The 17395-nt window shown below is 32.2% G+C and overlaps 1 long non-coding RNA gene across 1 annotated transcript in view; it reads left to right on the top strand.

Moving 5' to 3' along the window:
* Positions 1-572: 572 nt before the first annotated feature.
* The window catches only part of LOC134700026 (uncharacterized), an 83976-nt gene continuing 67153 nt past the window's right edge, over positions 573-17395 (top strand). Inside the window, exons 1-3 of the long non-coding RNA XR_010103734.1 lie at positions 573-676; positions 9499-9696; positions 12923-12989. This is a non-coding gene — a long non-coding RNA (uncharacterized LOC134700026). The remainder of the gene's footprint in view (positions 677-9498; positions 9697-12922; positions 12990-17395) is intronic.

Genomic DNA, 17395 nt, shown 5'->3' with positions numbered 1-17395 from the left:
ACAAGCTATATCTCCACAAGATTAGATGGCGCATCTAAAAATTACACATTGGAAAGTCGGTGGGCTTATTTTTATTTATATTGTAAATAAAATGCACTTGATAAAAATCCATTGATTAGTTTGAACAGTCTCATTTAAGCTTCATGTCGTTATGTTTTGCTATTTTCTTCGTATAGAATATGTTATGCGTTCATTTATAGATGTGTATTTTTCTTATTGCTTCGGAAAAGACGTTACTAAGTTGTAAACGTACGGCTGACCACTTTGTTAATTTTAACCATAACTATATGTTACATAAATGAAATATTATTATAGATTATATTTTAAAGAGAATATTCGGGATTTAGTCTTTTTTGTTGTTGTTTTTCTTTGAATTTGAGAAAAAAAATTATATTATCCATTGATAAAGTTTCTTAACATTTACAGTCTGTCCATGGATAACGATCATGTCCGTTTTGTAATGTTGAATGCTGATTAACAGGATGTCAAAGTAGAAAAGTGTTTTCTTTTCACGAAAAACGACATCGTGTCATACAGTGCAAAACTAAAAAGTGCAAAGGGGGTCTGTCATTATGTCATTCAAATGTATCATGTTACACAGGTAATACTGGTCGTTATTGAAGTAAAACAAAATCTATTAAATGAAGTCATAGCATGTTGGATTTAAACCTTTGCAGTAAGTTTATTGATTTGTATTATGATTTCTTAAATGGTAAAAAATTCTTGATTTATTTGTTTTGAAATTTGAAGAACAGTTCTGTCCTTGCAAATGCTTGCCAAAGGTTACATTTGATTTAAATATGAACTGTATTATATTGAACGTTATTTCTCCCTTTTTTAAAAAGCTTTTATCACTGATGTTCCAAAATGAACCTGGATGTTTTATCAAGTAGACCTAGGTTACCCGGCTTCTCTTTGCGCCTAGTGCAGACAAAAGTATTGCCGTTGAACATTTTTTGTTAACGTTTCTGTAAGGGTGGAGAAGGGTGTCCGACCCCAACTTTGAACCTACTTTGAATAAAACTAAGCCGAACAAGACCCTGGATGTTTATCAAGTAGACCTCAGCTATCAAGCTTCCCTTTGCACCTAGTGCGGACAAAAGAATTGCTGTAGAACATTTTTTTATTAACTTTTCTGAAAGGGTGGGATAGGGTGTCCGACCCCAACTTTAGACCTACTTTGAATAAAACTAAGCCAAACAACATTCTAGATTTTTTCTCAAGTAGTCTCAGCTATCCAGCTATTATGTTATTAACTTGTGAAGCATCGCCTTTTCCTATGTACTATTCATTATCACCTTGTGATGTGTCCATACACCGGAGTTAGGGTCATAATGGAACGGTTATTTTAGCGTATATTTGCGTTTTTGGCCCTGGGTGTCGAGTGACCAATATGGGTCTGTCTTTCAAGTTTGTTTACTGTTTAATGGTCATTATTATTTCTACAATATATTGGATGCAAAACTGCAGATTTATTTTCTTAATATATATTAATGTGATAAAATGTGTATGTAGATGAACTAAACGATCTACTTGTATATATTTAGTTGGTTTTAAGAGCAGATTATGGAGTGTGGCGTACAAGAGTACCTCTACCCAACAGACACGTTCGTAGCCTCCAATTCTAGATCTTAGCCTTAATCTAGTATACACAATTAATCAGACAGAGAGAGAGAGAGACCGTTTAATTTTCCCCCAAAAAGTTTTTCATTTTTGCTATCAGTGTAAAAGCACGAGCATTTAACTTCAGGGGGTTATGACTTTTCCTAAACAAATATTCTGATTCCCAATTTGACAAAAACGTATTGTGGTCAAGCAGATTAATGCTGTTTTACCGGATCAACCAAAGACTCTTTATTGTTATTGTTTAAATGTAATACGTGCTTCTTTTACGTTCGTTCGTACCTTTTGGCAAAATGTAAAAAAGCTCTATAAAAAGAGTATATTGATATTTGGTCTCAAGATTGAATTGAATTGAGTGTTTAATTCTAAAATACCGGGACGTTTCGAATTTGTGTTTATTGCAAATAATTACGTTTATAAGATTAAAACAAATGATTACAATCCAACAGGCGGATACTTACTAACTACATGGCTCCAGATAACTGTTTCCCTGTCAATTGTGTAATATCTGGACAGATACAAAATTGAAACCTTAAATATAGTGGTTTCTCATATACACAATATCATAAAAGAGGGACGAAAGATACCAGAGGGACATAAGTTGCCATTTATATTTCAGTATAATTTCAAAAATGGACGATGAAATATCAAATAATTATACAAAATTTAATGTTGACATTTTAGATTTGTGGCTGTTTCTCCCTACATTTATCAAAATGTGTGACTCTTTACCTTCCAAATTAATGACGTTTTTCCCTTGACTCTTTTTCCGTGAACCTATTTCAACTAGATAATGTATGCTATAACTGTGAAATAGTTTCGATATTTGAACGAACGAAACTTCGTTTAAGTGCATCATAGAAAAGAGAATTACATTATCTTGTTCTTTTTTAATTTACGTTTTTAATGACCACAAGCTTTCTCTAACCAAATATAACTAAACTCATTTTATATATCCCATCAATACAGCAGTTCTAGATATTAGACCACCTTCGAATAATGCAAAAGACATTTCGTTTTCAGATATTACAGACGTCAACATTATTTTAACTATCAACCCAAATACATTTCATTCTTTTATTTTCTATATTTTAGTATAGCCTAAATATTGAATTTAAACTGATACACTTCGTCTCACTTTTATTGATATCAATGTTGATTTTTATTATACCAATGTCCATTCATGACTTTGTTATTACAAGTTTAGAAATTTTATACCATAATTTATATAAGGTTTTATACAAAAAGAGACAGATGTTCGAAGTGGGATTAATGTGTATAAATTTGACAGTTTGTGATCGGTGATAAAATTTATAAAGCTAACGTGAATGATAATTTTACTTTAATCATTATGTTTGGCTTACTTAACGTTTAAGTAAAGAAAATCTTTATTGTGTAGCGAAATTTAAATTACCTTTCATTACACTTTTGACGATAATTTGTAGTTAACGAATGATGGTAAGTTTGTTTCATTTATTCTGTTTGGCTAAATAGACGTTCTAATAAAGAAAATCTTTAATTTGTAGATTTTTTTATTACACACCTGAAGATAATTCATAGATTACGATAATAATAGTAATATGTCGAAAAGTCAACTATCATTTAACAAATCATACAGATGTCCGCAACTAGTAATTTAAGACATTTCTAAAGTACATTTGCGTTCCGTTACACTCTTTTTATGAATCAAAATGGACACATGCCTTCGTGAGCTTATAGCATGACTAGCATGACTCGCCAAGACGATCAATTTTCCAAACAATTTTGATCAAATATTTTCATTTCACTTGCAATGGGGTGAAAGGGTTGTTTTCGAGACATTTTCACAGTTGTTTGACTTATTTGAAATATTATTCATTTGAACCTGAACTATATAATTTCTGTCTTTTATTTCCAATTAAAGTTCAGCCATATTGTCGTCAACATTGAAGATAGTAATTTGAAATATTTTGTTTTAAGTCGAATATGTCAAATAGCGAGAGTCTCGTAATAAAGCAAAATCGTCCTCACTTCATGTAATTTCGTACTAAACAAGTAAACCTACATGGCGTTGTCAGTTTATTTTCGACTTATGAGTTTGAATGTCCCTTGGGTATCATTTGCTTCCTTTTCACGACGTAAAGGTGATTCTTTGACATCTTCATAGTTTGTTGTTTATCATATACTAGTTACCAATTTGCAACAATTTGCATTATGACTTTTTGATTTTACCATTTGCTGAAGGACTGCCGTTTTGATTTTTTATTGAAGTGCAGTATTTTTAAAAATAATAACGTGTTATAGTGTTCTTTCATTTGTCTTTTTTAATATTACTTTTACTGTCAGGTCTGTTATTCATTTGACGTGACTCTGTACTATTGCATCCAATCATACATTGAACGAAACAATTATTTTATTTGTACATGTGTGACGTTGTTGTTATTGCTTTTGGTTGGCGGCTTACTTATGTAGTAATTGCGTCTTAAATTCATACAGCATAAATATTATGTATATATATGTTTAGTCCTTAATTTATTTTATGTATTACATTTTGGCGATTAATTAGATGAATATGTGACGAACATGGTTGACTTTGTTACCATAGAGTGTTTATCTATGGAGGAAAAAACAAATAACAGTAGAAACATATAATAGGAAAATGAAAAAAAGCAAATGATAGTTACTAATGAAATGTAAATTATGAACTGATAGGTATCATATAATTGTTTAGAAATTTATCTGTTTGTTCACCTTTTTGTCGTCTGTGATATACTTATCAAAGTATATTTAGAAACATAGAACAAGACATATGCTAGTTTGAAAAATGCTACCAATGTTAGCATGTCAAACAATTTTCGTTGATGAAGGGTCTAAATACAGCGCAAACAACATTTTCCAAAAGACGAAAAAAGTGAAAAAGTATCTTCTAACAAAACGCATTTGACTATATATACAAAACTCTGTGTGTGTTTATGTAACTGACATCCTCTAGTCCGAATTAAGATTTTATCATTCTATTCTCATATAAAGCATTTAGCACTTCTATTCCAAAAAAAATATATGAGCGTATTGATTGTGTTTGTTGGTTTTTCTTATTTTCTAATAATATGACTCTAATTGTCAGTTTGGGATGATCTGAAAAGACATATATTGCACTTTTCTGTGTTCTCACTTTTCCTTTAGCTTTTAACATATAACGTTAAATAAGCAAGACAAATGTTAGTCGCACTTTTCATGAAAAACGGCTGTAGCAAATGTTTCTATTGTTAAGTATACAAACAAAGCGTGTTGTGTTGTGTTGTTTTTATTTTTTAATTTTTAAAAAAATATGACGGTAATTATCCATTGTAGAGAATATTAAAGTGATGTTGTATTTTACCCTTATTATATACTGTTAAATTATATAGTGTTCTAATCTTCGATAGATCACAGTGTTCAAATTGAATGTTGATATTTGTTAAAATTAAATGCGTGCATTTCATGGTCAATTGGTACTCGTGTTTGAAAGGTGATTGATTTACTGATGTATAACACAGGTAGAAAAGGTCTATTTTATTTCGCTAAATGGACTGACACAAAGGTGAAGTGTGCATTGCACTTCTGACTTGCTTATAATTATTCTATGTGTATTAAAAAAGGAAATGATTTCAGATTTGGGTGAGTTTGTATTTTTCTTAAAAATTGTTTATTGTTTAACTTGATAAAATAGTTTAACTTGAGGGACCATCTGAGATTTACTTCATATACACTGGTTCAAAATATATTATTGTTTATTTTATAATATCTAAACTAAGACTAAATGAAACTAATATTGGAGAGTTTTTCTTATTTTCTTATAAGTATATTAGTGTCCCGTATGGGACTAAAAGTGTGCGTGTATCCGGATAGAAGGTGTTTCAATGAGAGATATATTATGTCATTTTTTTTAAGCGTATCAAACATCTATTTTCGATGCGCATCATATTTTGAGCAGACTAATAGAAAGTGTACAACACCGTTTGTGATTTTGCAGTTTGCATGCAGCTCCTGGGATTGAAACGTGCATTCGTCATTCAGTAGGTCAGTGAGCGGAGAATTATCTATTATTATTAGCTCGTGTATTTCCTCTATAGGCCCGAATATATAATCCAGCCGTCATCCCTAAATCTGGAAGTGATTATCATAGGGTTTCTGTGTTGAAAGCGTTGTAAAATGTTTTGAAGAAACACAAACATTGTAAGGTCCGCCCAAGGTTTCACGGTAATGTTTATTGTTAAATATAAATTCATTTTCATTTTTTCTCTAAAATAAGCCTTAAACGTTGTATACTGTCCTTTGTTGGCACTTTGATTTCAATCTTGCTTGGATCAATATTGGTCAGTTCCCCGTTTGTGCCTTCCAGTATGTCATTAAATGTAAAAAAAAGTGTACATATAATTGGCATCGAATGCTACTTATAGGTAACAGTCACGTTTGGGTTTTATATTTTCAATCGAATTAATAAAACTTGACTTATCTTTTATATATATGAATATTATTTTAAGTTCAGCGAGGTCCGAAGGGCACCGTGTGAGCTTTGACTAATACTTGGCGTCCGTCGTCGTCCGTCGTCTGCCGCCGCCAGTTTTGGCTTATATCTCAGAAACTAAAGCATTTAGAGCAAATCTGACGAAGGGTAAACTGGTTTAAAAGGTCTGAATGTATCAGCCCTGAAATTTTCAGATAAACCGAAGAACCCATTGTTGGGTTGTTGCTACTTAATTGGTTTTTAAGGAAAATGTTCAGTTTTTTGTTATTATCTTGAATATTATTGAAGATTAAGATAAATTGTAAACAGCAAAAATTTTCAACAAAGTAAGGTCAAGGTTTTATGTTACCAAAATTTTCAATTGACCCGTTATGGATGTATTTGCTCTTTAAGGACAATTTTACACATGTCTATGTTTTTAAACAAATCTTCGCAAATGAATCTAGGATAAATGTTGTATTGTATTTACTTGTTGTAAGTCTAGAAACAGAGACAGTATGGCTAAAATGCATTTATTTGCTTTTGAAGAAAATATGACTGATACTATGCACATTTGAATTGCATTTGAAAGCCACATATTAAAATACATTAAAAAGCAAAAATGATCATTGATGAAAGATTTCAGTAAAACAATAACAGGTGAGCGATTTAGACTCTTGAGAGCCTCTTGTTTAACAAACGGAACAGTAATACTGAACGACATTTACGCTACCTCCTTTACTTTGTTTTCAGCAATTTCTTCGTAATAAATATTATGTTTTTTTCACAACAAATACATTCCTTATTCTAAAGATAGTTTGTTACAATTATACTTTACTGTCCAAGCGCCAGTGGAGTATTCCTGTGAAAAAAACTCTGAGTTGCCAGGAACATACTCACAATATAATCAACAATATTACCTAAACTATTATAGTATATGCAAATTATTCTATCAAATCAATTTCTTAAAATTAATGAAATATACACTTCGAGAAATTATTTTGCTTTCATTCATAACCCTTCTTAATTTCTTTATAAACAATTCATACACATCTATATATTTCAATTTCTGCTCTGAAACATAGTATAATTTGAAAATGCAAAAATCTGAAACTGTCACAAAATAGTTAAAACCATAAGAACCCTTATCTGATATGTTGAATCCAAATACTATATGTTTAACTGATATTTTATTTTACAAAATTTATTTGTGCAAGATGTTCTACTTTATCCCTAAAGTATTTTAAAAAATAACACGTTATAAAGAAATGAAAGTAATCTTCCTCTTCTGTTTAACAAACAATTACATTCATTTTTATCAGAAATTTTCCATTTACATAGTAATTACTTTGTTGGAATACTATAATGTAGTAGTTTCCATCTAAACATTTTCATCTTATTCTCTCTTAAAGATTTAGATATAAAATCGTTTACGAATGAAATTTAGCTTGCTATCTAACTATAAATTGCTTGTCCAAATATTTATACCAATTGCCTGTGAATATTTTTGATCTACTAGACTATTATATAACATTTTATTATAGATATATTTTGATTGTATTTGTTTATTTCCACATATCAAATTGTCCTTATTGATACTGATTTTACTCTTTAGAGAGTTTCCTTCAATTCCGTTGGGATGGAAGATTTAACGATTGTAAACTTTACAATCCAATTAGACTGATTGTTTAATTTTTCTAAAATAAAAAAAACAAAAACATCTGATCACTTTCCCGAAAGATCAAGTAAGTCGTTGATATAAATCAATCCACTCGCTACCCAGTTTTGAAAGAACAAACTATTGTTGCAATGTTTAACGTATCGGTTTCCAAAAATAATCTGTTTTCTAATATTTGAATTTTGTAAAACTTTCTCCTGTTTTTACCCAGTTTGGAATTACTTGTAAATAAAAGACTAGCATAATTTTAAATTCTGTTAGTGATTTAACTCGGCCATTAATTCTAATATCAATGCGATACTAATAAGAAGTTGATATAAATAGTACACTTCTTCGGAGTTTTGCAGTTTTGCGTTTTCGCAGGGACGTTAAGGGCTTTAGAAGAAAATTCCCATCATCATACACAACAAAGGTGGTGGTGGTGATGAATGATGATGATGATGATGATGATGATGATGATGATGATGATGATGATGATGATGATGATGATGATGATGATGATGATGATGATGATGATGATGATGATGATGATGATGATGATGATGATGATGATGATGATGATGATGATGATGATGATGATGATGATGATGATGATGATGATGATGATGATGATGATGATGATGATGATGATGATGATGATGATGATGTTTTCTTTTGCAAGGAGAGTCTTTAAAAAGTTGAAACTAGAGGAAAAGTATGCACAAAAAAAAATAAGCACGGTTATAACAAGATTATTTCAATGAACATAACAATGGTAGGGTCATTTTTCAGACAATTAGTCTTAACTGCATTCGAACACATATATGTCTATATAACTTTTTGTCTATATAAAATTGAGAATGGAAATGGGGAATGTGTCAAAGAGACAACAACCCGACCAAAATAAAAAAACACAACAGCAGAAGGTCACCAACAGGTCTTCAATGTAGCGAGAAATTCCCGCACCCGGAGGCGTCCTTCAGCTGGCCCCTAAACAAATATATACTAGTTCAGTGATAATGAACGCCATACTAATTTCCAAATTGTACACAAGAAACTAAAATTTAAATAATACAAGACTAACAAAGGCCAGAGGCTCCTGACTTGGGACAGGCGCAAAAATGCGGCGGGGTTAAACATGTTTGTGAGATCTCAACCCTCCCCCTATACCTCTAACCAGTGTAGAAAAGTAAAAGCATAACAATACGCACATTAAAATTCAGTTCAAGAGAAGTCCGAGTCTGATGTCAGAAGATGTAACCAAAGAAAATAAACAAAATGACAATAATACATAAATAACAACAGACTACTAGCAGTAAGCCTTTTTGTGTTTATTTCTTACATATGACGTAGCTTTGTACTTATACATCTCATCATTGTATTATTGTGCCATGATTAATGTTTGTTAATATATTTGTTTGTTTTATAGGGATTAAGATAATAACACAATGCTGACTGCTGTGTCTCTATTTTTGACATGTTTACCTGTTATGTCTGTTTGTTTTGTTCACAAATCGTTGTCAATATAATGGATTTTAATACGGCAGTCAAACAAGGGAGAGGTTTAGCTAGCTTTAAAACCATTTTAATCCACCATTTTTCTATAAAAAGAAAATGCCTGTACCAAGTCAGGAATATGACAGTTGGTGTTTATTGGTTTGGTATGGTCACTATTTTCTATTGTACATAAATTACTAATTAAATTAAACTTCATTAATGTTCAATTATTGACTCTTTCTATTATAAATTTCAGGAGAATTTCCCAACTTGTGAAATAATCTCACAACATCAGAAGACAAAGTTTGGCGACTTTTATAAACCGGTAAATTCGATGGACTGTTAGAAAAAAAGCAATATATCAAGATCAAAATTATCAACTGCACATGCAATCTGTATAATATAACGGCACTATCAAATGTGGATTAATTTTGCTGAAAAACAAATAAAAAAGGTATGCACGTAAAACGGTCTTATGCAAAAGCAATTACAAATAAAATGATGTTTTTTTTCTATTGCATGGACTGTCTTTAAAAAGTCGAAACAAGTGACAAAGTATAATAAAAAAGAATAAGTAAACACTTTTATCAAAAGACGCTTTCAACAAACAAAAAGTGGTAAGTTCATAGTTCAGACAATTAGTCGTAAACGCATTCAATCAAATATATCTGAATTCGAGATAACTGATTATTTTTGTAAAAAATCTAAATGAACTTAAACAAATTAAGTGTACACTGTTCTTTATTCTTATGTGTGCATTGACGTCAAACCTTTGCTATTTTGAAATAAAAAATACAGTTTGCAAATTACTCTGCATTTTTTAAGTTCATTGTTTGGAAAAAAGTAACAAACATCTTTTGACATAAACTCATAAAAATCTTTTCCTGAATGAAATTTGAAATTTGAGATTACACCTTTTGATTGCATGAGGATATCTAAAAAAAAATAATAATAAGTTTGTGTTAAAAATGATTTAATTGTTCAACAGTTTAAATAAATAAAACATTTGTATATGCTTGTTTAAGAAACAAAAAATATTTTAAGCATTTTTTTATTTGACTTTACATATTGAAAATGAAAACTGCTCCAACGTGGAGCATTTTTCAATTTGACATCAAATATTGAAAACTGAAAAATGCTCCAATATGGAGCATTTTTTATTTTTCCTTTTGACATTATAAATTGAAAAATGAAAAATCCTCTAACGTACATCATTTGTCATTTTAGTTTGCAGTATGTCTGTTCCCTTGTTTAAAGCAAACAATCTCGAAGAATTTGTTAATGATGTATACGTGTGCACTTTCTTTTGGTATCAACTTATTCCGAACATGAGTAGTATTAATATATTATATATATGATGACATTGAGAATAGAAATGGGGAATGCGCAAAAGAGACAGCAACTCGACAAAAGTGCAGAAAACAGCCGAAGGCCACCAATGAATCTTTAATATACCTCTAGTCAACAAACACATAGCAATACGCACAGTACTGATCATTTCAACAGAAGTCGGAGTTCGATGTCTGAACAAGTAACGTAGTATATGTATTTGATTTTCACGACATCAATCTCTGTATTACTAAAATATATTACACCATGGTATTCTGTATCGCAAACTAGTGATTACATTCACTAAATTGTATCAACGGTACAATGACACCATTCGCCAAAAAAAAAAAATACAAATCAACACACGGACATCTTATATGTTCAGATCTACACATCAAATCTTATTCTGTAACAGTAATATTCTATATAAAACACAAATATGTCGGCATTCATCTCAAAAGCTAACCACACAGGCTTATTCAAAAGGGATACAGTTACGATAATGTCCCTAAGGATGGCATATTTTAGTATAAATATTTATTTACTCATAAGGTTTTTGCATTGTAAATAAACAAATTTATTATAAAACAAGTTGTTGGCATCAAACGGGTTATGTTCTTTTCACATGTTTTATGATGATATCATAAACAAAACCCTTAATGAGAGAGATTGTGCTAGAAATTCCGTTGAGGAAGACATTATCTTTCAATCAGATTAATTTATGTCTGGAGTGGGCATGTCAGTAATTGATAGTAGTCCATTGTTAATGTATGTATCTATTACGCCCGAGACCACAATTAATTTCTCTACCAATTCTTTATAACGTTTTGTCGCATTTAAAACAAATCTATTTTTTATTTTCTGTGTGTGTATGTAATGTACAGTACGTCCAAAAATATATCCAGTATACATCATACACATTTGGTAAATACACATCCATACCCCTATAGGTAAGTCAAGAGATGTTCCGAAAAGTGTAAATATAACCTTTTTGCACCTGGCCTAATCACTCTTTCCATATAAACATCAGTTAAAATGAAAAATTCAAAAGTTTATTTAAGCTCTCATCTATTATTTCCACCCCAGAAAAACTAAGAAATATATGAGGAAGGGAAAGAAAAAAAAATACACTATTATTAAAGGGAACTATATTCGTAGACAACGAAATGGGGATCATTAATTGTGGTTTTGGGCCAAGAAGATATCTGAGTTTTAATGTGCATGATTTCGTGTCTATGTATATTCTACATTGTTTAGAGGTATTAGATGGTCTAACAATACATATTTATGTCTTCGTCAGGAGCAGCCGTCTTTTGTAAGTCTTGTTTATGTTTTGTCAATTTAATTAATTGTTTTCTTATATATTGGACTTGTGTGTGGCTTCTATTTTACTGCATACGCACAGATGATAAGGGGCCAGCTGCATGAAGCCCACCTTCAGGCGCTGGAATTTCACCCTGTGTTGAAGACCAATTGGTGATCTTGAGCTCTTGTTTGCCCTTTGATCGGATTGTTGCCTTTGTTACACGTTCCACATTTCCATTCTCAATGTTATCATAAACATTTAAGGATATTTGTCATGTTCCATGCACGTGTATGTATTAAGTCGTGTGTTCTGCGGGTAAACTAATTAATAAAAATTCACATCTTTGTGGTCATTATTGTACCTTTTAGTATATTTCTCATGTTCAAAATTAGGTGATACACACATAGTGCACACGTATACATAGTTAACAAGTTCTTCAAGATGTTTTGCTTAAAACGAGGAAAAAGAAAAAAGAAACCGTGAATAATTTTAAAATAGTGTCGACAATTTGAATATTTAAAACAAATTTCATTTCATTCTAGATCTACTCATTAAAAATTAAAAAAAAAGATGCAGTTTTGATCATCTTTTCAAATTTTTATATTGCGAAGTAATTTCAATTCAAAATGAAAAATGCATTTTTCATTTTTCAACATTTAAAGTCAAATTGAAAAATGCTTAATGTAATCAATTTCAATTTTTCGTCTGAAATGAACTTATATTATTTTTCTTTCTAAAACAAGCATCTGCAAATTATTTGATGTATTCAAACTGTTGAATTATTATCTTTTTTTAATATCCTTGTGAAATCAAAAATTGTAATCCCAAATTTCAAATAACATTAAGAAAATGTTTTTCAAAAGTCACATCAAAAGAGTTTTGCATCATGTTTAAAGTGTGAAGAGCAATTTGCTATTCTTTTTTTTTCAGTTAAAAATGCCATTTGTTTGGCGTGAATATACACGATCTTCTATTGTACATTGATTACATAATACTACATTTATTTAGTATTCAATTATTGACTATTTTTTATTATTTATTTCAGGAGAATTTCTCAACTTGTGGAATAATATCTAAACAGAAGAACAAAAACTTTCGGCGACTTTTACAAGGTTTGGACCCTACTTAAAAAAAAAACTTCAAGCCGAACAACATACTGTTTTTTTTTCAAGTAGATCTCAGCTACCAAGCTTCCCTTTTCATCTAGTACGGACAAAAGTCTTGTCGGAGAACTTTTTTTATTAACTTTTCTGTAAGGTGGGGTAGGGTGTTTGACCCCAACTGTGGATCTAGTTTAACAATAAAAAAAAATATCGAACAATACCCTGGATTTGTTTTCTCAAGTAGACCTCAGCTACCCTGCTTCCCTTTTGTGCATCGTGCGGACAGATGCATTGCCGAAGAACATTTGTTGATCAACTTTTCTGTAAGGGTTGTAGAGGGTGTCAGACCCCTACGTTAGACAAACTTAGAAAAAAAACTAAGCCGAAGAACATCCAGATTTTTTTCTCAGACAGACCTCAGCAACCTAGCTTCTCTCTGCACATAGTCAGACAAAAGAGTTGCCGTAGAACATTTTTTTGTAACATGTGGGAACGATATCCGGTCCCAACTTTAGACAAAATAAGCCGTAAAACACCCTTGATTTTATTCAAGTAGACTTTAGCTACCTAGATTTATTTTCAACCTAGTAGGGACAAAACAATTGCCATAGAATATTTGTTAGTAACTTTTCTGTAAGAGTTGGGAGCGATGTCCTGTCCCAACTTAGGACCTACTTTACAAAAAAAAATTAACCGTAACACACCATGGATTTTAACTCAAGTTGACCTCAGTTACCCAGCTTCCCTTTACACCTATTGCGGACAAAAGTTTTGCCGTATAACATTTTATATTTACTTTTCTGTGAGAGTTTGGTAGGGGTCCGAACCCAACTTTGGACCTACTTAAAAAAAAGAAAATTTGTTCTCCAGTAAACCACAGCTACCGAGCGTCCCTTTGCACTTAATGTGGACAAAAGTATTGCCGTAGATCATTTTTATTAACTTTTTTGTAATGGTGGGGCAGGGTGTCCGACCCCAACTTTGGACCTACTTAAAAACAAAAACAAATGAGCCCAAAAACACCCTGTTTTTTTCAAGTAATCATAAGCTACCCAGCTTCCCTTTCCACCTACTGCTGACATAAGTTTTGCCAAAGAACATTTGTTATTAACTTTTTCTTTGAAAAATTAAAAAAATAAACTTAACCGAAGAACACGCTGTGTTTTTGTTTCCAGTTGACCACAGCTTCCAAGCTTCTCTTTTCTCCTAGTGCAGACAACAGTATTGCCGTAGAACATTTTCTAATTACTTTTCTATAAGGTAAAAGGGTAGGGTGTCCAACCATACCTTTTGACCTACTCAAAGAATAATAAAAAACTAAGCCTGAATTTTAACTCAAGTAGACCACAGCTAACCAGCTTCCCTTTGCGCCTATTGCGGACAAAATTATTGACGTAGAACAGTGTTGCTTAACTTGTCTGTAAGGTAGTACAGTAGACTGTCCGAGTCAATCGTTGGACCTACTTTAAAAAAATTAACAAAGCCGAAAAAACACACTATGTTTTTTCTCAGGTAGACCACAGCTATTCAGCTATCCTTTGCGCCTAGTGCGGACACAAGTTTTGACGTAGAACATGTTTTTTTTAACTTTTCTGTAAGGTAGTGAAGAAGACTGTCCATGTAAATCTTTGGACAAAAAAAAAACTCAGCCGAAAAACTCCCTGTGTTCTTTCTCTAGTACACCACAGCTACCTAGCTTTCTGTTGCTCTTAGCGCGGACAAAACTATTGACGTAGAACATGTTTTATTAACTTTTCTGTAAGGAAGTGAAGTAGACTGTCCGACTCAATCTTTGGACCTATTTAAAAAGAAAGAAAAAAACAAAGCTGAAGAACACGCTATGTTTTTTCTCAAGTAGACCACAGTTAACCAGCTTCTCTTTGCGCCTAGTGCGGACAAAAGTCTTGACGTAGAACATTTAAAAAAGAAGATGTGGTATGATTGCCAATGAGACAACTATCCACCACAAAAAACATAAAATGACACAGACATTAACAACTATAGGTCACCGTAAGGCCTTCAACAATGAGCAAAGCCCATATCGCATAGTCAGCTATAAAAGGCCCCGATAAGACAATGTAAAACAATTCAAACGAGAAAACTAACGGCCTTATTTATGTAAAAAAATCTCTATTAATTTTCCTGTAAGGTGATGGGGTAGGGTGTCCGACCCCAACTTCGGACCTACTGAAAGAAAATAAAAAGCCGAAGAACAGCCTGTGTTTCTTCTCAAGAAGACCACAGCTACCCAGCTCCCCTTTGTACCTATTGCGGAAACACGTATTGACGTAGAACATTCTCTATTAACTTTTTTGTAAGGTAATGGGGTAGGGTGTCCGACCTCAACTTTGGACTTACTTAAACAAAATTAAACTCAGCCGAAAAACTCCCTGTGTTCTTTCTCTAGTACACCACAGCTACCTAGCTTTCCTTTGCTCTTAGTATGGACAAAAGTATTGACGTAGAACATTTTAAGGTGGTATGGGTGTCTTCCTCCATCTTGGATTGTAAAAAACAGAGAATCAAAGGTCCAGATTTTCCATCAAGTTAGCAAAATTTGATGCAGGAATGCAGATGTTTAATGTACATTTTCATTTAAAAGTACCAATTTATAAGAATATAACTTCTAAATATTGATATTTTTGCAAATGTTAATTATTTTTGGTTGTTTTTTTTTTTTTTTAAATTGGCATTTTAAGGGTAGGTAACTCTAAAAAAGTGCATTTTCTGAAAGATTCTGTATGGAATTTTCCTATTTTGTATTTTAGCCGGAAAAAACGTACGGTGCCCCTATCTTTTCTTTTGATATTCTCAAAGCAGTGTCTGAAAGCTATCTTTTCCTGAAGTTTTTAACAATTCTATCATTTTGTTTAGTTTCTAATCACAAAATGGTGTTTTTTCCTGTATAATCAATACAAAATGTGTCATTTTGTCCCGTCCTGTAGCTTGAGAAAATGCGCGGTGACCTATCATTTTTATTATATTTTTCAACATGTATCAATAGATACAACGTTTTGGCAAAGTATGAACAAATTCTATCATTTTTATTTTAGACTCCCATACCACCTTAATTAACTTTTCTGTAATGTACTGAAGTAGACTATCCGAATTAATCTTTGGATTTATTAAAAAAAATTGATAAACTAAGCCGAAGAACACCCTGTGTTTTTTCTTAAGTAGACCACAGCTACCCAGCTTCCATTTGCACCTAGTGCGGACAACTGTAATGACGTAGAAAATTATAACTAACTTTTCTGTAAGGTAGTGAATTAGACTGTCCGACTCAATCTTTGGACCTATTAAAAAAAATACAAAGCCGAAGAACACCCTGTGTTTTTTTCTTAAGTAGACCACAGATAACCAGCTTCCCTTTGCGCCTTCAGCGGACAAAAGTAGTGACGTAGACTATTCTTTATTAATTTTTCTGTAAGGTTGTGGAGTAGGGTGTCCGATCCGAACTGTGGAACTACTTTAAAAAATAAACTAAATAAAGAACACCCTGTAGACAACAGCTACCTAGCTTTCTTTTGCGCCTAGTGTGGACAGGACTATTGACACAGAACATATTTTATTAAAATTTCTGTAAGATAGTGAAGTAGACTGTCCGAGTCAATATTTGGACCTACTTTCAAACAAAATAAACTAAGCCGAAGAACTCCGTGCGTTCTTTCTCAAATACACCAAATCTACCTAGCTTCCCTTTGCGCCTATTGCGGACAAAAGTATTGACGTAGAACATGTTTGATCAACTTTTCTGTAAGGTAGTGAAGTAGACTGTCCGTCTCAATCTGTGGTCCTACTTTAAATAAAATAAACTTAGCCGAAGAACACCGTGTGTTTTGTGTCAGGTAGACCACATCTATTTAACTATCCTTTGCGGCTAGTGCGGACAAAAGTATTGACGTAGAACATGTGTTATTAATTTTTCTGTAAGGTAGTGAAGTAGACTGTCCGACTTAATCTTTTGACCTATTTGAAAAAAAAGCAGACCACAGCTACACAGCTTCCCTTTGTGCCTATTGCGGACAATTATTTGATGTCAATATTTTTTAATTATTTTTTCTGTAAGGCGATGGGGTAGGGTGTCCGACACCAATTTTGCACTTTCTTTCAAAAAAAATAAACTAAGCCGAAGAACACCCTGTGTTTATTCTCAAGTAAACCACAGTTACCCGACCTTCCTTTGCACCTAGTGTGGACAAAAGTATTGCCAAACAATATTTTTTATTAACTTTTCTGTAAGGTAGCGGGGTTGGGTACATCGATACATTGGTACAACGGACACCAAGTGCGGACAAAAGTATTGCCGTACAATATTTTTTATTAACTTTTCTGTAAAAGTAGCAGGGTTGGTTGTCTGTTCCTAAATTTGGACCTACGTTCCAAAAAACTGTGCGGAAGAACACCTTGATTTT

Source organism: Mytilus trossulus, unplaced genomic scaffold (genome assembly GCF_036588685.1).
Source record: "Mytilus trossulus isolate FHL-02 unplaced genomic scaffold, PNRI_Mtr1.1.1.hap1 h1tg000110l__unscaffolded, whole genome shotgun sequence".
NCBI classification, from domain to species: domain Eukaryota; kingdom Metazoa; phylum Mollusca; class Bivalvia; order Mytilida; family Mytilidae; genus Mytilus; species Mytilus trossulus.
Note: the sequence above shows the minus strand (reverse complement) of the source record. Positions and strands in the feature narration are given on the sequence as shown.